Source organism: Rousettus aegyptiacus, unplaced genomic scaffold (genome assembly GCF_014176215.1).
Source record: "Rousettus aegyptiacus isolate mRouAeg1 unplaced genomic scaffold, mRouAeg1.p scaffold_m13_p_6, whole genome shotgun sequence".
Taxonomy (NCBI): domain Eukaryota; kingdom Metazoa; phylum Chordata; class Mammalia; order Chiroptera; family Pteropodidae; genus Rousettus; species Rousettus aegyptiacus.
This window is the reverse complement of record NW_023416309.1, coordinates 25,459,059-25,484,283: the sequence shown is the minus strand read 5'-3', so window position 1 is coordinate 25,484,283 and position 25,225 is coordinate 25,459,059. Positions and strand designations below refer to the sequence as shown.

Here is a 25,225-nt window from a genome sequence, read left to right as displayed (position 1 = left end):
AGACTTGAAAAGAGAGAACCACCTTCAAAGCATAGAAATTTTTATTACTCTCTCACAGAGTGAAAATAGTCAAGAGATGATACCTTGTTATTTTCATATGAAGGAAATCAAGAGTTATAGAGATAGATCACTTAGCGAGGCACCAGGAAAACCAAGGAAGATGTTTGAAGGAAGTGGCATTCATCCACATAAAACTTGTAACTCATGATGGGGTCTCTGGAATGGAGAAATGTAAGAAAGCAAGCATTTGGTTTCTGGTCTTCCACCCAGCACCGTTTTCATGAACATGCCTTGAATATTAATATTTGCATTAATTGAGTTAGGAATAAAGTACTTGTATTCTTAAAAATATATATATATATTTGTATTATAGCTCTATTTTTAGTAGTCACCAGAAGAGCACTATCAATAATAATGTCATATACAACAATAATAAAAATAAAATGTTACATAATAAATGTGGAACACTAACCTTTTTCATCTTACAAAAACTCAAATAGAAGGTAAATAATACATACATGTGGATAGTGTTCAATCTTTGGACTATAATGGTCCCTAAAATATATATGCATAAAGTTAGATATTGTTAAGGAGGAATACTCTTTAAATGCAAGAAATATGTGTAAGTTTTTATATGCTATGTTTATATGACACCAAAAATCATTTAATGTATTTTTTGTACTTATACAATTCATAATTATAAGAACTTCAGTTGATATACTTAAAGTAGAAATACTGGTTTGCAATGGATATAAAAGTTATCTATGTGTTCTGATGTTATCAAATAAATTTTAATACATATATTTTAGAAAAAAGCATCTTGCCAGTAATTATTACTACTGGGAAATTTATGAGAAAAGTAGTGTATCTTGCCATGAATCTGTCATTTAGTCCCCTTATTTTGTGTTCAAACTAATATCAAATGTAATGTCGCCTTTCCTTTTAAATTCCCAACACTGACAATAATTATTCATTTTAGTACAGTTAAATGTCAATATACTCACTAATCTTTGAGAAATCTTAAATTCTTTTTTTCAAAAGGTTAAAGAACGTCAAACAGATTTTTTTTCCTGCCAAGCAGAAGATAATCAAGTTTTATTCTGAATTCTAGAAACCACTTATCAGGTATTTTCCCCCCAGAGGAAAAGAAAGTGTCTATAATTTATTATGAAGTACTATGAGCTCCTAAAATATACTTAATGAAAAACAAGAGTTGGTATTATGAACATTTTCTAGAAATGGCTATTTTTCAAAAAAAAAAAAGATTTCTAACCAATCTCTGTTCCATCAAGTAAAGGGCTACAGCCTTGATCTCAGTGATGTTTCCAAAAAAATATTCATCAAAAAAGAACAAAAGAAGAGGTAAAATAAAATAGATAACCTGAAACAAAGCCGATAAAAGGAAGAAAACTGAAATTATAAGTCAGAGCAAGAAGAATCAAATAAATGGGAATTTATAATTGATTTTAAAAAAACACTGAAAATGGCAAGTTCATATATCTTCTGACATAGTACAAGGGCAAGGTTCACAAGAGAAGCAGGCAGTATTTTAATCAATCATTCAATGATGAGCTTATAAGTAAGAATAGGAAAACCAAATGGAATTCAAAAAGAGACTAATAAAATTTATGCAAAATTGGCTTTCAAGATGCACTCAAAACTACTAATTTCCCCCCATTTTGAAAGGATTAAGTACACGTTTTCCCAGTAATGTATTTTTAAATACACACTTTCCCAGTACCAAACTTAAAGAATAGAAACTACACATAGTAGATACTCAATAAATATTGTATTAAATAATGAATTTAGAGAACCATTATATTTTATGCATATATTCATTTAAAAAACAAGTCCCCAAAATATTTTCCTAAATATTTTGCTGATGCTGCAGGAATCTGAATTACTATCTTGACATACAATATTAGCTCCAAAAAGGGTTTGCTATGTAAACTCAAAGAAACACAATTCACAATGTCCTTAATAAACTATTTAAATAATGTCTAAATCATCTTTCTATCATAGTATTTATACAAAGGTTATATATTTCTTTTGCTCTGTATTTTTTAGGGCATAACTAAATCACAGGAAGCTAAAATTCTTGAATTGTTTTTTTTAATTGACATATAGTTACATACAATATCCCACAAAGTTGTACATCGTAGTGATTCAATATTTACATCCTAAAAGTGATGCCCATGATAAGTCTAGTTAACATTTGTCACCAAAGTTATATTATTTACTATATTCACTATGCTGTATTACAGTCCTATGACTTAATTATTTTATAACTGGAAATTTGTACCTCTTAATCCTTTTCACTTATCGTGCCTGCCCGCTCTGCCCCCGCATCAACCCCTGCCCACTCTGGTAACCACCAGTTTGTTTCCTGTATCTATGAGTCTGCTTGTATTTTGTTTTTTGTTGGTGGTTATTTTAAGATTCCACATATAAGTAAAATAATAGAATATTTCTCTTTCTCTACTTATTTCACTTAGCATAATATACTCTAGGTCTATCTATTGTGTCACAAATGGCAAGATTTCATTCTTATGGCTGAGTAACATTCCATTGTGTATACATATACCACATCTTCTTTATCCATTCATCTAGTCATAGCCAATTAGGTCGCCTCCGTGTCATGAGTATTGTAAACAATGCTGCAATGAACATGGGGGTACACATATCTTTTCAAATTAGTGTTTTCATTTTCTTTGGATAAATACCCAGAAGTGGAATTGCTGGATCATATGGTAGCTCTGTTTTTAATGTCTGCTTTCCAACGTGGCTGTACCACTTTCATTCCCACCAGCAGTGGGCAAAGGTTTCCTTTTTTCCATATCTTTTTGATAATAGCCATTCTGACAAGTGTGAGGTGATTGTTCATTGTGGTTTTAATTTGCATTTCCTTGGTGATTAGTAATGTTGAACGTTTTTTCATATTGGCTGTCTGTTGCCCATCTGTATGCCTTCTTTGAAAAAATGTCTATTCCAGTCTTCTGACCATTTTTCGATTGGGTTATTTTTTGATATTAAGTTGTATACGTTCTTTGTATATTTGGGGTATTAATTCCTTATCATATGATTTGCAGATGCCTTCTCCCATTCAGTACAGTGCCTTTTCATTTTGTTGATGGTTTCCTTCGCTAGCAAAAGCTTTTTAGGTTGATATAATCCAATGTATTCATTTTTGCTTTTCTTTCATTTGCCATGAGGAGATTGGTCCAAAAAATATTGCTAAGAACAATGTCAAATTGCTTATTACCTATATGTTCATCTAAGAATATTATGGTTTCGGGGTTACATTCAAGTCTTTAATTAATTTCGACTTTGTATGTGGTGTGATATAATGATCTAGTTTTCATTCTTTTGTATGTAACGGTCTAGTTTTCTCAACACCATTTATTGAAGAGACTGTCTTTTCCCCATTTTACAGTGCTTTGCACTGCTTAATGACAGTGATATTATCTGAGAAATTTGTTGCTAGGTGATTTGGTCATTGTGTGAACATCACAGAATACACTTACAGGAACCCAGATGTTATAGCCTGGTATATACCTAGGCTATATGGCATATACCCTATTGCTACTAGGTTACAAGCCTGTACAAAAAATATGAGACTAAGTCAAGCACAAAAGTGATGGTGTCAGGATTCAAGGTGAACACAGATGTATAAGGCTGTTGCCCATGTAACATGGCATACTGTTACAGCATGTAAAAGTTACACAGCAAACTTTTTTATAAGCAGAGAGAGTACACTTTAAAATAATGATAAAAGTATAGTAAATAAACAGGTAATGCAGACATTTATTTTCAAGTATTATGTACTGTACATAATTGTATATGTTAGACTTTTATAAGACTTGCAGTGCAGTAGGTCTGTTTACATGGCCGTCAAGACAAACACGAGTAATGCACTGCACTATGATGTCACAACAGCTACATTGCAAGGCAGTAGAAATTTTTCAGCTCCATTATAATCTTCTGGGACCACCATCATCTATGCAGTACATCACTGACCAAAACACTGTTATATGGCACATGACTGTATATTCTTATGTCCTTCGTCACAGATTAACCATATGAATGTGAGCTTATTTCTGAGTTATCTATTCTATTCCATTGATCTATGTTTCTGTTTTTGTGCCATCACCACATTGTTTTGATAACTATAGGTTTTTATTATAGTTTGAAATCAGGTAGCATGATACCTACAGCTCTGTTCTTTCTCAAGATTACCTTTGGCGATTCTGGGTCTTTTGTGATTCCATACAAATTTTAGATTCTGTGTTCTAGTCAGTGAAAAATGCCATTGATATTTTGACAGGGATTGCAATGACTCTCTAGATTGCTTTGGATAGTGTGAACATTTCAACAATAGTAATTTTTCCAATCCATGAGCACAATATACCTTTCCACTTATTTGTGTTTTCTTCAATTCCTTTCATCTATGTCTTAGAGTTATCAGAATCCAAGTCTTCCACCTCCTTGGCTAAATTTATTCCCAGCTATTATATTCTTTTTGAATGAATTGTAAACGGGATTGATTGTTTCTCTTTCCGATAGCTCATTATTAGTGCACAGAAATGCAACAGATTTCTGTATAAAAATTTTATATCTTGAGGCTTTACTGAATTCATTTACTAGTTCTAATAGTTTTTTAGTGGTGTCTTTAGGGTTTTCTATACACAGGATCATGGTATTTGCAAATAGTGAGTTTTATTTCTTCCTTTCCAATTTGGATACCTTTTATTTTTTCTTTTCCTAAATATTCTGGCCAGGACTTTCAATACTATGTTGAATAAAAGTGGTGAGAGTAGGCATCCTTGTCTTGTTCCTGATCTTAGAGGAAAAGCATTCATCTTTTCACCATTCAGTGTGATGTTAGCTGTGGCTCAGCATATATAGCCTTTATGTTGAGGTACATTCTTCTATACCCACTTTGTTGAGAGTTTTTAACATAAATGGAAGTTGAATTTTGTCAAATGCTTTTCCTGCATCTATTGAGATAATCATGTGATTCTGATCATTTTATTAATGTGGTTTTTTATGATTATTGATTTGTGGATTTTGAGCCATCCTTGCATCCCTGAAATAAATCCCACTTGATAATAATGTACAATCCTTTTAATGTATTATTGAATTGAGTTTGCTAATATTTGTTGAGAAATTTTATATCTATGCTCATCAGAGATATTGGCCTGTAACTTTCTCTTTTTTTGTGGTGTCTTTGGTTTTTATAATCAATGTAATGTTGGTTATATAAAATAAGTTTGGAAACATCCCTTCCTCTTTGATTTTTTGGAATAATTTGAGAAGCACTGGTATTAACTCTTCTTTAAAGGTTTAGTAGAACTCACCTATGAAGCTATCTGGTCTTACACTTTTGTTTAAGAGTTTTTAAATTACTGATTCAATTTCATAACTTATAATCAGTCTTTTTTCTATTTCTTCACAATTCAGTAGCTAAAGGTTGTGTGTTTCTAGAAATTTATCCATTTCTTCTAGGTTTTCCAATTTAGTGTATAATTAGTCACAGTAGTCTCATAATCTTTTATATTTCTGTGGTGTCAGCTCTAACGACTTTTTCATTTGTATTTATTGGGTCCTCTTTGTTGATGAGTTTGTCTAAAATTTTATGAATTTTATTTTTTGTGTGTGGAATGGCTAGATCAGGTGCAAGGTAGGGGAATGCCAGAGAGTGCCCCACCAGGCTGCCTGAGCAATGGCTGGAGCTGTGGCAGCTGTGTGTGGAATGAGAGAAAAATAGGGTGCTCCATGTGGCAGTCACCTTTGGGAGACAGCACTAGCTGGCATGGGTCTGGGGCATACTGCGGCAGCCTAGGCTGACTGACTCAAGTACCTGGATCATGCTCCTGCCCATGCTATCAAAGTGGTAACAAAGGAGTCTGTAATATTACCTCCTGTCCCTCATTTCCTTATCAGCAAAGTGAAGATTAACAATACTGTCCTTAATTTGAGGTGATTTTGATAAAGATAATGGCCAAATACTTTTTAAAGATGATGGCTGAGTAAAATACTATAGTTTTTCAATTCACAATTCAATCTTCATTTAAATTAGGTCTAGTTTGTCACATAAAAAGATAAGCCTGAATTCCAAGGAACATTTAATGATTTGTACCAGGAGAAAATATGAATGTTTATGAAAAGAAGCCCTGCTTTTCACCTGATAGTAAGGTGTGGGGTGGGGAGCACCAGTTACATGTGTATAAAGCTCCTAGAAATGTTTCAGTAATAAACAAATAATTTGGGTTTGAAAATGAAAGTACCAGATTGAAGATACCAGAGAATCAAGCTTTACATCCATGATAAAATCAGATGTTCTCAGCCCTGCAACTTTATTGTAGACTTGCTTTACTATGTGGCCAGAGACAAGAAAGGAAATAAAACTCAATCTTGTTACTAACACCATCATTCTTTAGGGCTAATGGCTAGTCCTCAAGCTATTAACCTCTAAATTTGTCAGACAACTAAACTTCTCAAAAACTGGCCCCATAAGCCTGAGGGCAAAGAGAAAAGGTGCAGAAGGCTTGGTGCATGGACAATGCATAAGAATTGAAGAGAATCATTGAATGTTTGTATCCCATTGTGTGGATATTATCTTTTGGCCCAGCCCTAAGTGACTTGTAAGAGAGTCCTGGGAAAAAGGAATTACTTAAAGGAATGTGTCAATGAGCTGTGTTTTCAAAGTATCTTCAAAATAGGAATAAAAAGCACATGAAAACACAGGCTAAGAAGAAATGGAGCATAGTGCCTATTGCAGTTGAGGAAAAAAACAGCTAAGCCAATTTCATAAACTACAAATCCTCACAACTATCCTTACCTGGGAGCCAACATAGTGATGAAAGAGACCCAACAGGAACAAAATCTTCACTGGAAGTGACCAGAGAATACGTGAATTATGTCTTGAGTGTCAGAGGGAAAAATTAAAAACATGAGATGGAAAAAAAATTGATAGTCACAGTTGATTGCAAGCACACATAGGATATTTGGGTTACTCCTTTGAACTAGTAAGGAAAAATGTGAGTCTGTTATTTCTAGCTATTTTTTCTTGTGACAGCTGAACCAAGGTGATACAATTTTACTATTATATTGGGACCATACTGTATGGAACAGCCAGAGCACAAGATAAAAAATCATTGATTTTACAGAAATATGATGACAAATAAAAAGAACAGAAAATTGAGGACAAACTCATTTCTTATTTTGAGGTTTTACACAGAGTCATTTATTTACTTGCCAGGTGGTGTATAAAAATCACACTATGGTACTAAGGCTCCATGACTTAAAAATGTAGGTTTTATAATAATGATCAAATAAATCTAGGAGGCTTCTTTGGTAAAGCATTTGCCTTGACTGCTGAATCTGAAAGTAAAATGAACTTACCCAGTTGTGAGTTCTTCTCACAAGTCTATTTAGTTATACCTTCTAGTTCTCCAAACCAATTATCATGAATCATAAAACACAACTTTTATCATGTCTGATGATTTAAAATGCTTTATGATTAATTTTCTACTTAGGCAATTGCCTCATCTTTTGAGAAGGAACAATTTAGTATAAGCAACAGAGCCATTCCTCCTGTGGCTCTTTTTAATATCTGTGCCTGGATGACTCTTGCACTTCTTATCATTTCCACTACAGTAGTCAAATATATGCAGAAATCTGGTTTCTTTTATAAATTTAACAGGGACAGAGTTTGGAAAATAAATCAGTTTGACAAATGCATCTTTATTGGATTTTATGACCATATCTATAACTCTTCAGGAGACACTCTTCAAGAGATAGGAGAAATAAGCAGAGCATAAATATACCATTAAAATTCAAAATGCTGGATACTGAGCGAATATAAAACATCTAAGGAATTGCACAAGTTGTGAAAAAGAGTAATAGAAATAAAAAAGATGAGAAACGTCCTTGGAGTCTGTTAATAACAGTAAAACAATTCAGCAAGAGGACAAGCCAGTATGAATATACATGTTTAAGGAGAAATTCTCTTTGAAGATGCCAAGTTTAAATTAAATGAAACAAGCAAAAGCCTTCTTATATCTTCAGATTCAAGACCGATGAAGAATGATATTCAAAGAACTAGCTGAAGTATATATAGTGAGCATAGCTATTTATATAAGCCATCTCAAGAAGAAAGGGAGAAAAAATTAAATGTTAGAACTTTCTACAGGGATGGCCAAGGTCCCAGACTTAGAAAAAACTCAATGCTCCTCTCACGCCAATAGCCAAAAATGACAGTATTGTTTTCAAAGTGGAAAGGAAATGTGTGGTTCTAAACACAAACTTGCCTTATCACTGAAATAAAAGCAATAAAAGAAATTTGTCATTTCCTACGAATAAGTTGGTTGCTGACTCTCTAAGGTTTTCTCATGAGCAGAATTCCCTTGCTTTCTGAAATTTCTCCCACAACCCCTCGCTTTGAACTGTTTTCCATAACCACTCTAGATTGTCTTATGCTCACCTAAGACTGTGCTGTAAACTTACACTATAATAAATAAGGCACCATGAAGAACTTCTAAATGGAATTTTTTAAATTCCTTTGCCTTATGAATTTATTTTTCTCTTTGCAAAAGTTAGTTTTGTACTATTGGTACTTCCTAATTATGTTTTCACTTTTGACCCTTTTTGATGGACGTGACAGAGTTAAACATATATTTGCTATAAAATAAATTGTTTTTTAAGTCACAGTCGATCAATAAATGATTCCACAATAGTTTAAAAGCACAGTTGCCTCTCAATTATATCAGTAATATTATTAACTTACAACTTAATTTCATCTTTTCCAGGGCTACAGTACACAATGCAACATTCTCTCATGATGCTGGGCAGCGGCAGCGAGCCACTTCTCCCGCTTGGCCATAGAATCACGAGGGTAAACAACCAATACTACCATGCTGCCAGTATTTTTTGAACACTGTGTTTTGTGTTTTCACATCCCATCATGTCTACAAAACACCCACGTGTGTCTCCTGCTGCTGGTGAAAAGAAAAAGGCAATTATTCTTGAGATGAAATTCAAGATAATTACCCAGCATGAAGGCAGCAAACCGTAATTACATAAATTACATGAGATATTCAACAATATCATAAAACAGGCTTCGTGATAGATGATTTTGCCCAAAACTAGGCTAATGTGAGTGTTCTAAGCACATTTAAGGTAGGTTAGGTTAAGCTATGCTGTTCAGTAGGTTAGGTGTATTAAATGCATTTTCGACTTACAATATTTTCAACTTATGATGGGTTTATGGGGACACAACCCACTGTAGGTTGGTGAGTATCTGTATAACACAGCAAGAGGGAAATCTACCTACATTTGGAAACTGGCAAGTGTTAACTCTGTGCTAGTAACTTACGTGTGGAAAAGAAGAAAGAAGGCTTTTCTATGTCTCTTTCACCTTTGAATGCTCTTACCTCATAAAAGCAAGTAGACCCTTCCAAAAAGTAGGACTTCCATTCATAGCTATCATCACAGTCCAAACTCAAATCAATTTTGTCTGTACCATTCTCTCGCTCCTACCAACAGCTGCTGCTTTCTGACAGACTCAGTACTGTTGGATAACTTAGCACTGTCACTTCTCCAACAAGAGATTTCTTTTTCAATCAAAAGAGAACAACCCCTTTTAATAAAAAAGATCATTTTTTTTAGTGTGCTTTGAAATCATTCCTAGGATTTGCAGGGTTACCCTCATAGAATTCTTTTTTAATCCCAAACATAAGTCACTTTATCATCTCCAAGATCTCTCTAGCTCTTGCTCTCTCAGCATGTGGTTCTGTATTTTTTAATCTAACAGGAGACTTATTTTGCATGCTAATGCAGCTTTTTCTAATTGTAAATAATCATATGCAGTGTACCCATTCCCGTTATTTTGAGCTCCTTCCTCTAGCATGATTTTACTCTACTTGCAAGGAAATTGATTTTCATCTTGAGAAAAAGAATGTGCAACCTTTTAGGTTTAGTTCCTTTCAGATTTAGTTGCTTGCAGAGACCAAGCCAGTTAGTTCACTGAAAGCTAGTTTGCCAAAAGTCAATTCACCCAATACCTACTTTACCAAATACCCACTTTCTGGAATGAACTCTCCTCTTGATATTTTCTCCTAGATGAGGGATCCCCCTTTCTCTACACCAGCTCTTACGGTAGAGAAACAAATGCAACAAAGCTTTAAAGGTTATTAGTAAGATAAAAGGAGAACCAGATAACTAAACCTATGGAGATCTTCAAAAGCTTCAAAACCAAATAATATGAATTACTCTAAATTTCATAAATGTTTAAAGAAACATGCTAAGTTAGCTAATAGGTCATTTAGAAATTAGCCAGTTAATAAACTGGATTCTGGTGGATTGAATTTAGGCAAATAGATTTATGTTTGAAGTGTCAAGGTGTTGGGAAGGGAGGAAGCTAAGCACTTAGGTGTTATAACTATGCTAGCAACAAAGTCATAGGAATATGTCAGAAGCCAAAGTGGAGAGACAAGGTCACAGAATTTTCTACCCAGCGCACATGTATATACCATTCCTGGTATCAAAGCAGAGCCTCTCATTTCTCTGTAGGTAGAGAAGAGAAGGAAACACTAGGTGAGAATATGGTACTTGACTCTCTTCTGTGCCTTCGAAAATACACAAGCCCTTTTCCCTAATGTAGAAAGACTGAGTTGAATCAGAACATTAATTTAATAGCTGCTGCTCAACCAACTTACCACACATTTTGCTCAGTTTTTAAGGCTCTTTATGGGTCAGCATAGTCTGTTGGGAACCCCCTCAGTTGGGAAGCAGAAACTCTCACAGCCAATTGCACAACTTCGTTCCTATAAGCTGTTCTCTGTGGTTGATCTTAACTATTCCTCATGCTCAACATTTTTCCCTTCCTGGCTCTTTCCCAACTTCCCTTCCACTTACACCTCCAGCTTATGTAATAATGTGGACTACATGCCTACTGCAACTACAGATCTTACAACCAGTGTCCTCTGTTGCCTTTTTAGCACAGTAAACCACTTTATACTTTATTCATTTTTGGCACTTCATCGGAAGACATGGTCATTGCCCATAAGTAGTCACTGCAAAAGGCAATTAACTCCCAAAACCGGTCTCTGGTGTAAGAGCCTAGGTGCTAGAAGGGCAGATTTGATTGGTTCCACATTTGGTTTGGGAAGATCAAATACAATCCTCCCACTCTTGGGACAAATATGCCTTTTTGGTACCAAGTCCAGGGAATTAAGACGTGATAATACTTTCTACAGAGGTCAAGGCCACGGTATCTTTAACTCAACCAAAAATTAATGAGCAAAGTGAGCCCTATAATGTTAGAGTGTAAAAATAATGGTATTAGTACATGAGAATTAAAATGTAACATTAGGTGAAAGTAAAAGCAGATGCAAAAACAAACAAGGATCTTTTTGATTTGCACATAGCTTGCCAACTTATTTCATAATTGTTTTGGACTGATTCTCCTGCTTTCTGAGCCAAACCATACCTTCCTCTCTCCCCACACTTATTTTCCTGAATAATTTGGGTGAAATAAAAGAAGAACCAAGAATAGTAATAGGAGCTGAATGCAGGAATATTAGATATTCCTCATTACAGTCCTATGGGATAGGTATTATAGTCCTACTTGTAGGAAAGGAAACTACAGCACAGGAAGTTGGTAACATGCCCTGGGGCACAGAACAAGTAAGAGCCAAAGTCCATGTTGAAAACTAGGTATATGTGAATCCAAAGCCTGTGGCCTAAATTTGGTTTTTATTGTCTCTCAGGACCATTGATTTGAGGTCTTTCCTCTCTTCCTTAATACTAAAAGTAAACATGTTTAAGATAGTTTTCCAAAAACACTTTTTTTCTCTCAAATATGTCTTCTATTTGCTTGTGTTACAGGCAAGCCCCTCCGGCTAACACACAATGTCACACCACTATAGTCTAACGGGAGCCTGCTGCCAGGAGACACCTCTTGTTGAAATTGAATTGCATCTGAGCATTGCATTTTCTGTAATCAGCCAATGCCAGTGGCTCTGATGGTTATGGGTTAGTCTGTTCTGAGACTAAGAAAATATCCTTTAATTCCTTTGTTGCTGCAGAGCAGTGAAGAGTACTTAGCGTGCTCAATGCAGAGCACAATGGCCCAGGGAGAAAAGGCAGCTATTTGACTCCCATCTACATCAGAAGGCAGCAATCTCAGAGACAAGCTCATGTTAAACACATTATTTTCTTATCACTTTCTGAAGCACTCATGAAATAGGCTTCCACTTGGAGCTTTTCATTTCCCCTGATTGCCTAAGTGTTTCATAGTGTGGACACTGTCATATTTCTTCCAAAGAAGATAATCTGAAAGTGCAAGGAGAGCCAGTAAGCATTGAGCTGTTGCACAATGTGAGAATGTCAGACCTTAAAGTTTCTGTTTCAGATTATTTGAGAGTGAAAATTTGGTTCTTTTCTGACCTATGCAATTGAGGCATAATAAAATAGTATAATACCTTGCATTGTCTTTACTCTAAAAAACTGTTATTAAATAGTATTGAAATACTGTGCAAACACATCTACTCTTATTTCATATATCTCAGACCTGGGTTTCTCCTTAGGTCATGTAGTTCAAGCATTGACTACACCTGATATATCACACAAGTGTTACCTGAATAAAATACCAGTATCATCCACAACTATCAATTAGTTTTGGAGCAATGTCATATCAGCAGAAAATCTTCAAAATAGCCACAGCAATCTTACAAAATCCTCAAGATAGCAGAGGAGAGAATAAAAATGAACATGCCAACAGACAGATAAAGACTATAAATACCAGAGTAAGCATAAATGCAGGAAGAAGAGATAAGGAACAAAAAAAAATTAAAGGAGAATGGAGAAATATCTAGAAGGAAATGAGTGGATGACCCTAGATGAAAAGAAAATGAGTTTAAATATTAGAGATAAACTCAAATAAGCCTTTTTTTCTGTAAATTCATCTTCCCTGCAGTCTCCCTCCTAGTTTATAAGCATGCTTTCCCTATCTTAAGAGCAAAAAAACAAACAAAATAAAACTATGTCCCTCAACTACAAGATTTCTTCTAGCTAATGGACCCTCTCTCCTTCTCATTTGTTATACTTCTTTAAAAATACTGGCTACATTCATATTTCCAATTCCTCCCTCGTTCCTCCTCAAATGCTATAATCTGCTTTCTATGCATTTCATCCTGCTGGCCCTGCACTCACCAAGATAATCAGTGACATCTTCATTACCACATCCAGCGGACCTTTTCAGCTTACCTCCTCTCTGCAGGATTTCACACTGTTAAGCACTAACTCTTTTTTTTTTTTTTAATTTGTCTATTCTTTGACCTCCTCTTAATTCTATTCTCTTCTTATTATCTGATGGCTCATATTTTTTTAAACAATTTCCTGGCCTCACCTCTTATTGTTTCTTGCAGTTCTACCATTCACATGCATTTTTCCTCATTAGCTTGGAGGGCTTATCTATTCTTTATCATTATATTTCTAATGAATTTTAACACAAAATTTACAAGGTGTATTAGTCTACTCACTCTTCTGTTCACTGGCAACCTCTTTAACATCTAGAAAGACTAAATATAAAATTATGACTAATTTATCCATTATATACACAATTTACACAGCAAAGTAAAATAAAATGCATGGCACGTAGCCTGACTATAACCACACGAGCACAGCCCTTTTCATGTCCTCCTTTTCTTGTCCCTCCTTCCTAGGACCAGGGCACAAGCAATGACTAATGCACAAAGAGATGGCTTAGCCACTGCATATCCAAGAGGCAGTATATCACATGAACTTTAATCATTAGATATTTACACATGTACTATTTTATTATCTCTACTTTTAACGAGTAGCAGGCATTTTAGAATATCTAAAAAGACTACATATTTTTTAAAAAGTACCTAACATTGTCAAATACATCTATTTATTCCTCAGTAATATATTACTATGTAAATATATTACTGAGGAATAAAATCCACGCATAGGACAGTAATAATAACATAAAAGTCTTATAAATATAACCAGTCTAGCATTAAAAACTTTTCTTCCTCGAGGCCTTGTGCTCCATCCTCTCTAACCCACTGAAAAATATAGTCTTGTGTCACTCATAGTGATGCATCTAGAGGCAATCTAGCAATTTCATATCTAAAAGTCATTTCCAGAAGACATTTCTTTTCTATAATTAAGAGGCACTTACCAAACATGATTTTTCTAACTTTTATCATATGTGGGCAACTTCTTTATATCTCGAAGTTAAAAGGTAGCTTTCTCATAGAATGTATACTGGGCAGTAAATATTCCTAAAGGGTGTGGGGGGGGGGGGCTTGGTGTTGGCAAAAGCAGTATATTATGCTTACCCTTTCTCTCTTCCACTATCGAGGTCTGGTGGATCCGAGACCTCTGACCGCTGCGCCCCTACCCGCCACCTCTTGCCATGTCATCATCAGGGGTTCCGTTCACCCTCGGGCCCTGCGAGGTCTTTGTCATTGTTGGGGCGAGATGGCATCTCATCCAGTGGTTGCCCAGGCATCTACGCAGCCCCATGCCCAGAGCTGACGTGGCCAAGCTCCGGCCCTGGAGGCCACATGGCTTCCTGGGTCATCTGAGAGGCTGCCATTCTTCTCTCCCCACCACACCGTGGCCTGGTGAGGCAGGAAGCCACCATGTCCAGGCTCAAGGACTTCACCCCCGCCACCATCAGGTCACCACGGCCTTGGGGTCAAGCAGGTGGCTGATGAGGTCAAGAGCTCCAAATCCCTGCGGAGCCCAGGCCACCGGAATTGCAGAGCCCAGCATAGACAGCACTCTGCTTCTCACTGCGCCCCCTGCTGGAATGCAGTCCTAGTTCTTCTCATATCACCTAAGTGTTTAAGAATGGTTCCCGCTAGAGAGAGCTATCCCTAACAATTCTGATGTGCTATTTTATGTAAATTTGGGTACTAGACAAAACTGCTCTATATGGAAGAGACAGGGGGGGATTCAGTGACTTCAATCAACTGATTCATCAAAATCATTGATTTCAAGCCAAGCTGAGTTTAATTTACTATATCCCATCATTTTAGGTATGTGACCTAGAAAAGTTGTTTAACCTTTCTATGAGTTTCCTACCTCAAGAGATTATAGTAAGAAATAATGAGACAATGTATGTAAAGCTAAACTGCTAATTACCTAATATATAGGAAACACTCCGAAATCTTATTAGTCACTTTTTTTTTTTTTTTTTTTTTTTTTTAGAAATAGGGGACATAGAGGAGAGAAAAAAGCAAGGTTATTATGGAAGTCAAATTTAGGAATGTTGCTAATTCTCATAATCAAATACATTATAATTCAAATTTCTTATCTGGGGATCCACATACCCCAATTCTTCAACCCATGAGTAGAAACCATTTATGTAACATTGTGATGGACTCATATTTACTTTTGAGTTCCAGCAACTACACATCATGGATATGGGAATTTTAGAACTTTCCATCTCCAGAAAAGATAAAATTCACCAGGCCAACAGAATTTTTTATCTCTCCAGTATCTAATGATTGTTTTCTGCATCCAAGTTATTAAATTCATTATGAAAACCTTGATCCTTTGGTAATACTATTAGTAAATTTTAATTTTCTATCTTGCAGCCTAAATTCTTCTACTCAGAGGTTGAAGTTGATTGAAGTCAATGGGATTTGAGTATAAGTAAACGATGGCGGCTTTTCCTCTCAGATAAAGTAATTTCTATTTTCTCTCCACTGGAGGAGTTTCTTCTCCTCTTTCATCTTAAGAGAGAAGCACTGAATACTGATGAGGCATATCTTCCACCAACCTCGGTGATAAATTTTTGGAACACTCATTTGGATTTCAAACACACAGTCTTCATTTTCTGCAGGATTAGGCAATCTGCCAGAAATTGTAACAGTTTCCTTTCCACAGAAAGAATGAGGCAATACATTACTTCGTTTCTCTACCATTTGCCTTATTATGATGTAACTTTTCTCCTTTTGCTACTCCATCTCCATTTTCATGAAGTCTGTTTATTGAAGTCTTTACCAAATAGTAAGATATTCAAATCAAATACTATTAAAGAAAGCATAAAACAACAAAATGGAGCCATTACCAAATCCGATGTATAAAATTCAGGTTTAAGTCTTTATCTTACAATCTTCATCATCTTTCAAGATATAGAGAAATGCTCATGTACTTACACTTCCCAAGATTGTATTAAGGACAATAAACATGGGAGTAATTTTTCGCTAATTAGAATGGAAAGCTCTATATTGCCACAGGAAAAAAAAATTGAGCAACACTGAATTATTCAAAATACCCAAAATATAAGAAGCAATGGATAAATTAATCTGCATTTGATCCCCATATGTAAAAACAGTAGACGTATTGCTATTTGAGAAGGGATAAAGGAGAAGAAAAAGAAGGCTGCATTTGTCAGATCCGTAGGCTTTTGCAAATACTCAAATTGTGATCATTATATGAAATGTACCATTTGAAGTAAGAGCAGGTTCTGTAAATGTTTTAATAATAATTCATCCTCTTTTTTCAATCCTAAAGGAAAGAGGATTAAGATGCTTTTCATGAACAGAGCTAGCTGTGGCTTGAAGCATCATTCCATACATCCTAACCACAGAAAACACATCCTATTTGATTGATGAGAACAATAATATATTATTCTCTTGGAGAAAACAAATGTCTATTGAAATTGGATAATGACCTATACCCATATGTCTACTGAAAGTCTTGCTGAAGTAGTAATTTGAGTGATAACATCTTATATTGTAAATGTGCATTGAGTTTTAAAAAAAAAAGAATCATTAATTTTATTTCTACCTATCTTATTATACTTCCTCCAAGGTTCAACTTAAATTTCACCTCCTCTATGAGTCATTGTGTAATATTTTTGAATACTGAATGTGAATTTTTATTCATGTGAAAGCCACACTATGTAGATGGTACCTCTTTTATTGTTGTTTATTCACTCATCCATTGATGTACAGTTGCGTTTTGGCTACTCTTTAGTTATTATGAATAAAGCTACTATAAGCATTGGTGTGCAAGTTTTTATATATTTTAAATTCAACAGATGAATGGATAAATAAATGAGGTATACATACAATGGAATGTTATTCAGCCATAAAAAGGTTTAATTTCTAATACATGCTACAATAGTGATAAATGTTCAAAACATTATGCTAAGTCAAATAAACCAGAAATAAAACAACAAATATGTATGATTTCACATATAGGAAATATCTAGAATAGGCAAAGTCATAGCTACAGAAGGTACATTATAAGTTACCAAGGGCTGCAGCAAGGTAGAAATGAAGAGCTGTTGCTTAACGAATACAGAATTTCTGTTTGGGGTGATGAAAAATTTTTGGAGATGATGGTGATGGTTGCAAAACAATGTAAATATAATTAATGCCACTGAATTGTACACTTAAAATGGCTAAAATGGTAAGTTGTAAGTTCTACATAGCATAATGCAATTTTTTAAAGTTTTTTTAAAGACAGTTTTAAAGTCATTTTGTAGAATGTCCAATATCTAGGTTTCCTCCAGGATGGTTTCTATCAATGTATTTTGTTCCTTGAATAGTACTTTCCTGTTTCTTTGTATATCTTGTGATACTTTTTTTGAAAACTGCACATTTGAATATTATAATATGGTAATTCTGGAAAACATATTCTCCCTTTTATCCATGGTTTGCTGTTTTATTGATTGTTGAAAGTTGTAGTAATCCATTGTTTAGTGACTTTGCCTAGCTATTACTGTAGACTTCATTCCTTACTGGGTGTGGTCACTGAAGACTCTGTTAATTAGCTTGTGTTCATTTAGTGAGTTTGTGGGGTTTTTGTTTTATTTTGTTTTCAACATCCAAAATCTTTTTAATAACATGCCAGGATATGGAGTTGGTTTTTATAGCCACGGATAGCACATTGGCCCCTGGCCTGCTCCTATGCCTAGCCCTTGGAGTCCAGTATGATTTGGTATGGCTGTGTGGGATTCCAGGGGGTTTTATGAAATGCCCGTACACTGCTCAGCCCTCGGAAGGACCAGAGAGCAGGACAATGTCAAAGCCCTTGGGGAAACCCAGGGTCCGCTAATCAAAGGTGAGGATCTTGCCCATGGCCTGCTGCTCCTATAAAGTGCACTAACCCCCACTTTAAGTTCAGGGACCTCCTGAACACACACGTTATTGGTTGTAGTCCCTACAACCACAGTATTTTTGCCTTCCTGGTTAGGAAACTTCACCTTCCAGATTGTCAGGGAAAGGGACAGAGGCAGCTGGTTGGTGCAACTCATGAACAACATCTTCAGCACTACCTGGCTGAAGATGGAGTTGGTTCGTCTGGCCAGAAATCTATACAGCTTGACCAAGAGCCTTAGGTAGATGTCTTGGATCTTGGGCTCCTTGCACCAAACCTTTCGTCTTTGCTGTGGCAGATGTCGACTTCCGTGAGGTGCCTCCTGCTCCACCAGGTCCAGGAAGCATGAGTTCTTGTTTGACAAAGATTTCCTCGAGTGTTAGGAGAGGAAAAGGAGAGAGCAAGAGCTAGAGAGAGCAAAGGAAAGAGGAAAGGAGGGGGAGAGGGAAAAGAGGGTGGGGAGAGAAAGAGGGAGATGGAGAGGGAGGGAGCATCTTTGACTGTAACAGAGGAGCTACAGTAGGAATGACCTGGACTATTCAGAGCCGAATTCAGATAACTCAGAACACATCACCGTGGAAGGCTGCAATGCCTGTGAACCATATGGGAGTCTGTACATTTCAACAGATACCACCATGGGCAGACACAAACAGATGACACTACAGCAATTAAGATGCCACCCAAACAACAGTGAATGAGAAAGAAGGGACAGTTATTAATTAATTGGGTTTAAATGTCACTAGACAAAATCTAGCAACCACAAACCAAAATTACATTGTCTAGTATCAGGCAGAAGAGGCACTTCATAGAATTTAAGTTGATCCACAGAAAATAATAATAACAATTACTTTTTTTTTACTCACCTGGGTACATGGCTTATCAATTAAAACACTTTTGGACTAAAAGAAACCTTAAGAGTTGTCTACTCCAACCTTGTTGTTTGGTCAACAAAGAAGCAAAAGTCTGGTGGAGTTAAAAGACTTGCACGGACTTACCCACATAATGTGACAGAGTAAGAACCAGGACCAACCCTGTTTTCTACTTTAGACTTCTTTCTTCTGTATCACAGTACCTCACTATCACAATAAAAGCTATATTTGTATCACTGCAATACAAATTTTTATTTTAAAACATAAGCAATTTCAAATAAACTGTGAATACACTTCTACAGGCTTGATAGTAGGTAACTATGGCATGTCAGTTTGTTATTCTTGCTTTTAATGAATGTTAAAAATATATACCACCTGGATGTTAAATGTAATTTGTGCTTCTGGGTTTGCTAGAGGCAAGAAAAGGATGTTTTGTTATTAACACAACTCAAAAGAAGTAGTTAAAACCACCTTTCAATATTTTATCACCGACCTGTCTAATTTCACTTAAAAATTAGGTGAAAAATCAATCTCGAGTAAATCTGACGTCTATGTTTATCTTGTCTGATATGACAAATATATTGCAACTAGAAACAAATTATACAAGACATTTTTCTCAGACACTTTTTTTAAATCTTTTTTTTTGTGACATAAATGCTTTGATATATACTATTTAAAGCTGATTGCTCCAGGTAAGAGTGAATAAAACCCTTTTGTGTCCTGATTTTGTCACCAAAGCAGAAGTACCAGCATGTACAAAATTTCTTATAAATTTTGTTGGGGTTTTTTGTATTTTATGTCATACTAATTTTGATAAGTTTACTGATCTAAAACCTTCATTTCCTAACATTGAATCTGATATTTTTCCTACTTTTAAGTTTCACATCTTTGCAAATAAATATATAGTCTATTTATTATAAGCCATCTTTCCTAGAATTGATAAATGAATATTTCTCTTATATAATCATTTATATTTCATTTAATTCTCTTTTGGGATATGCCTAGATGTCACCTATTAATTTTGCTAATCAGAACCATAAATAACACTGAATGAAGATTATCATTTGCAAAAGATTTTTATATTTATTAGTGGATTTGTTATTCAAAACAATCCCACAAAAGAAAAATCATTTAAAAATAAGGATAATGGTAGTAATAATAAACTTATATTGACAGTCAAGGTTATCATTCTCAATTAAAGATGATTTTTTTTTTAGGTGCAGCAACCCTTGGTTGACCTCACAGATTACTGACCTTGTCAGGTTACAATCCCTGGTTTTTTTCTATTTTTTATTTTTTATGCCTACAGCACCTGGTCTTCCTAGGTGATCTCCCATCCAAGAACTAACCAGGCCTGACCCTACTTAGCTTCCAAGATCAGACAGGATTGGGCTTGTTCAGGGTAGCATGGCTGTAGACTAAAGATGATTTAAAAAAAAAAAAAAAGTTCATAGAGTTTAAATTGTCCAAGGTCAACTAGCTTATGATCCATATATATCCCAACTAAAATGTTAACAGAGGAAATTATTTTAGAATAAAAAAATCGTCACTATAAACTTTAAAATACATGATAAGAGAGAAAATAGCATAGACTTAGCCATATTACCCAGAAGACCGGTCTCCAGACCTTGCCTAAAAGAAAATAATATCACAGGAATAAGAAATTAGACACATTCTTACATCTCTATATTTTTTCAGTAGAGTAACTTGATGATATAAGATGCTAATGAGAAAAATGAAGTCAGTATTATGAATTAAGACTCTCCTGAGTGTGCTATCCTAAAATAAACACTTAGACATACATATATAGAGTTGTTATACCCAAGTGGTTGGATTTGAAGATAAGTAACTTCTACATTTGTGATATATTTTGAAAGAAGCATCTTTTCAGATTCTGCTTCTGAGTAAAATGGAATGGGATGCAGTAAGCCAAAGCTTAATAAAAATGTATAACAAAAATAAATTTTATTTTAAAGAACCAGAGAGCTGTGAAAGCATCAAGCATTCAATGAACTAAACTTGAAGAAAGGAAAGAGCCCTTCCTGGCACTTCCTACCACTTTTCTCTATTTTATTCATAGCATTTATCACTACCCACATTATACGGATCTCAATCACTTATCTGAAACTCTTATAGCCAAATATATCTTTGAGAATTCACATTTTCTAATTTTAGAAAAGCAATACAGTGCATATATTTCAGTTCTATTACACTCCCTATCAAACCTGGGCAGCAACCTCACATCAAGCATGTTAATATTTCTATAATAAAAATATATAAATATCCACTCTAATTGTGATGAATGAAGATTACAGTCTTTTATTAATTCAGGTCAGGAGATGACTTGAGAGAATATCTTTGGTTTTCAGAAGTTTTTGATTTCAGAATTGTGCCAAAGAGAGTATAAAGGTTGGTTATATTTTTGTTGCTGTTATTGTCTATATATGCCATCACTAAAATGTAAGTTCTGTGAGTACAGGGAGACCTTTTGAGATTTAATTGTTATAGCCCCAGATTCTAGAACAGTTTGTGATCATAAGAAGCTCTCAGTAAATGAATGAATGGTGATTTGCAAAAGGGATACCTAAGAAACAAAATCAGAGTTCTTAATCAACCAAAAAACATATCTGCATACTGTTTATCTACTTTGCCAGTAGCGAGTCATGAGCAACTGAAGACTTCTCAGCTCAGCAGATCTGGGTGTCTTGAAAAGTCAGAACACTCATATATACTGAGACAAAAAAAACTGCAAATGTTTAATATAAATGGAGGCTGAGCAATCATGATAAAATGAAATTTCTTACATTTCCTATTTGAAAAGGGGGTAATAATTTTCCTCAAGAAGATTATCTCTATCAGAACTCTTCATTTAAAATGAGTCACCTCTTTCTGAGGAATGGCAGCTTATAAACAAAATACCATGAACTGTTTATGTGGGGGGGAAATGCAAGGAACAGGGGTCATCCCAGTACATGAATATATACTAACAGTGCATTTAGCAAGAGAAAACAGGAAAGAAAGAATATAAGATTTAAATTGCATCCATTTAAAAAACATTTCTTAATACAAAATATCTCAGCTTTTCATATTGCAATCTTTGTGCCGAATGAGATCTTGGGAGGTCACAGATACTTGTGCCTAAATCACCCAGCGCAGGTGGAATGCTATACCAGGGTCAATTTTTGAAATAAACATTTAAGTGAGCACAATTTGTAAAAAAAAAAAAAAAAAGCATCAATCAGCAAGTCTTCATTTTACCTTATAGTATATCTGGGAGGATACTAGGACTGTTGCCAAGATACATAAATGAAGACAATTTCCCAGACATCGCTTCTGAGCTGGCAGGATTTTTTTCTTTATTTTTAAGAAGCAAAAACAATATAAGGATATCATTAACTGAAGGCTTAAAGGCATATTCTTCCATAATAAGAATTGAGACGGGGAAAGTATCATTGTAGGCTGGTAAAGATTGTGAGACTTGATCAGAACTTTCAATGACATGCAGGGTGTAGATTAGTGGAAGCTATGGGGAATAAAATTTCCTATGAAGGGAAACGCACATGCAAATATACTACAGTGAGACTGAGCATGACAGAGTGCAATAGCCTAATCCTAGGCTAAAAGCAGCCCTCAACTTCCGTATCAGGTATGGCCGGTGTGGGAAAGAGAGTGCTAGGCAAATAAGCGCTTACACCCCCCATGTCTTCATAGGGACTGTCGCAGTGCTTTGCATATGCTTAACGGCCGAGCTGGATAAACAGCTTATGATTGAATAACTAAATTGTATATTCTATTTGCCAACATAGCCTTCTTCTGACTACACTATCTTGGGGGATAATCCGTGGAGAAAAATGTAGGACGGCTTTGAGTCATTATTCAAATCGTATCATCTTTATGTAAGACATCCTACATTTACTAATACCACCCAGTGTTTGTGAGTCTACTCTCAATGTTTTATATTATTTCACATATCTCATTGCTTATAAAACCCAAGCAGAAAGCATGTAATGGAAAGGAGGTAAAAGATTATAGTCATAAAGAATGTGGCCTTTGAAATCTGACCAGTGTGAGTCCCAGAACACTTACTGAATTAGTAATCCTAGGTAAATGACCTAATTTCTCAAAGCCTTAACATATCTTATATGACAGTTATAGATAAAGGCAATAAAGCAGGACAGAGTACAGCATATAGTTTAAATTCAATATGTCAGCTGTTAATATTATCACTGCTTGTTGGCTCTATTGCCCAGTGTTGTTCATGAAAATAATTTGTAAGGATCTATAAATATTTTAAAATTTATTAGCAATATGAAATATTACTAATAGAATTATAATAATTTTGTAATTTTATTCATTAATATAGTCTTACATAATTTTCTACTTCATAACAACACTCATTTTTAAATGTGACATTTGTTATTCTGCTCTGCAGGGCAAAGATGAATTCATCCCTGTGACTTCTTATCTTAGAGCATCCTGTGTGATGTTGCCTATGTGCAAAGCAGCTTGTTCACAGGTCAGACTCTGCAGATCAGCACATCTGCCATACTGACTTATCAATGCCCATGACAGACTTTGGGAACTGTGGTTATTTTAGATAAATAGGTGGCTTGAAAATAATCAGAGGTAGAGAAGGTTGCTGCAAAGATTCATTCCCTCATATGGCATCCTGTTGAAATTTCTTAAATGTCAAATCTGGATATTTCTTTGTTAATAAATCTTTCCATTTTGCTGAGGGATTTGGAAATTGGCTCCAATTTGACCTTACTAGTAAGAGAGCATACAGCTTGCAGGACTTGACAATAATGGCGAATTATGAAACTTCAACACAAATTTCTTAGAATTCTCATTTTGACACAAAATGTAGGGCATGTCTCACCCAATAAGAAAGAAACATCTTTTGGACAGATAACAGTTTTAGCTGCCAGGAACAAAGTGCGCTGTACCCTATCTGCAGTCCTACATGCCTCTTATTGCTCCAGGGTCCCCTGAAATGAACATATATATCATATATCCCATATTTTGTCAGAAAATCCCAATCACATACACCAAACCTTTTGACAATAAACCCATTAGTTTTCATGTGCTACAGTGCTAAATAGACAAAAATAAAATTTTAATTTTATAGATAGTAAAGATCACATTTTCCACCCAATCATTAACCCACAAGACTCTGCCTCAAAAACTATACAAGAATTTCTTCTCACAATTGTGAAGTGGGATTTATGTGTATGGAATTCCTGGTATCTATAGTCTTGAATTATTGTTAAACATGTTGAGAGTAAAAGAAAATTAGTATTGTAGACTTTCCTTATTCAGTACCCAGTGTCACTTACTAATGCAAACCACTGCAAGATTTCCCTATAATAGAAAAATATTATAATTAATTATAGGCATTAATATATTTTTATTAGATTTATACTGCTAATTCCTTTCCTAAAACAGCTCTGAGGCAGCCAGTCTTTGGACAATTCCTTTCCAATTTACAGAGCAGCTTCCTCTGATTTTTTTTTTTATTAGATCCTCACAACAGCCCTATCAATGAATTTGTAATTGTGATAAATTGTGATTGAGAAATCATCTTAGAGTGATCAGGTAACTGGTCCAAGACCATAAGGCCTCCAAATTCTAGAACCAAAAGTCCAACCAAGATTTACATAATCCAGATGCTGTATTCTTTCTTAACCACACTGTCTCCTGCAGTAGTGGAAAAGGTAATAGTGGAAAAGATTTGTAAGAGATATACAATAACTTTTTCCAATGTAAGTAAGCTTGAGGCCTTTATCATGCACTCAGAATTACCAAGATTGGAAGAGCATACTAAATTTTTACGCATTCTCATTCACAAGCCTTAGACCTTAACTTATTCCAGGTTACAGGGTCGTCATAGGGCAAGTGGCACCAAATCTCTCCAACACGACTGTAAAACTCCCTCTTGAGCCATTCAGAAGCCCTTTTGATAATCATGGCCTGGACCAAAGGGATCAAGATATCCAAGTTGAACCAAAAGTCCTTTACAATCTCGAGTTTTTTCACTGGTGCACTTGAGTAGGAATCTGATTACTTCCAGCTTTGTCAGCTGTGAGAGCGGGATCATAAATGATGTTAAAAGCTTCAAAAAAGTCTGGAAGCACAATCCCAAGAAAATATTATGCATCACCATTAACAATAACAACCCAGACTGGGGTTGATGATTACACTCAGGC

The 25,225-nt window shown here is 35.2% G+C and overlaps 2 pseudogenes; both read right to left on the bottom strand.

The window, feature by feature from the left end:
* Nucleotides 1–17,964: 17,964 nt before the first annotated feature.
* The window catches only part of LOC107501455, a 76,295-nt pseudogene continuing 69,034 nt past the window's right edge, over nt 17,965–25,225 (bottom strand).
* On the bottom strand, nt 20,320–20,438 carry LOC118604527 (annotated as a pseudogene).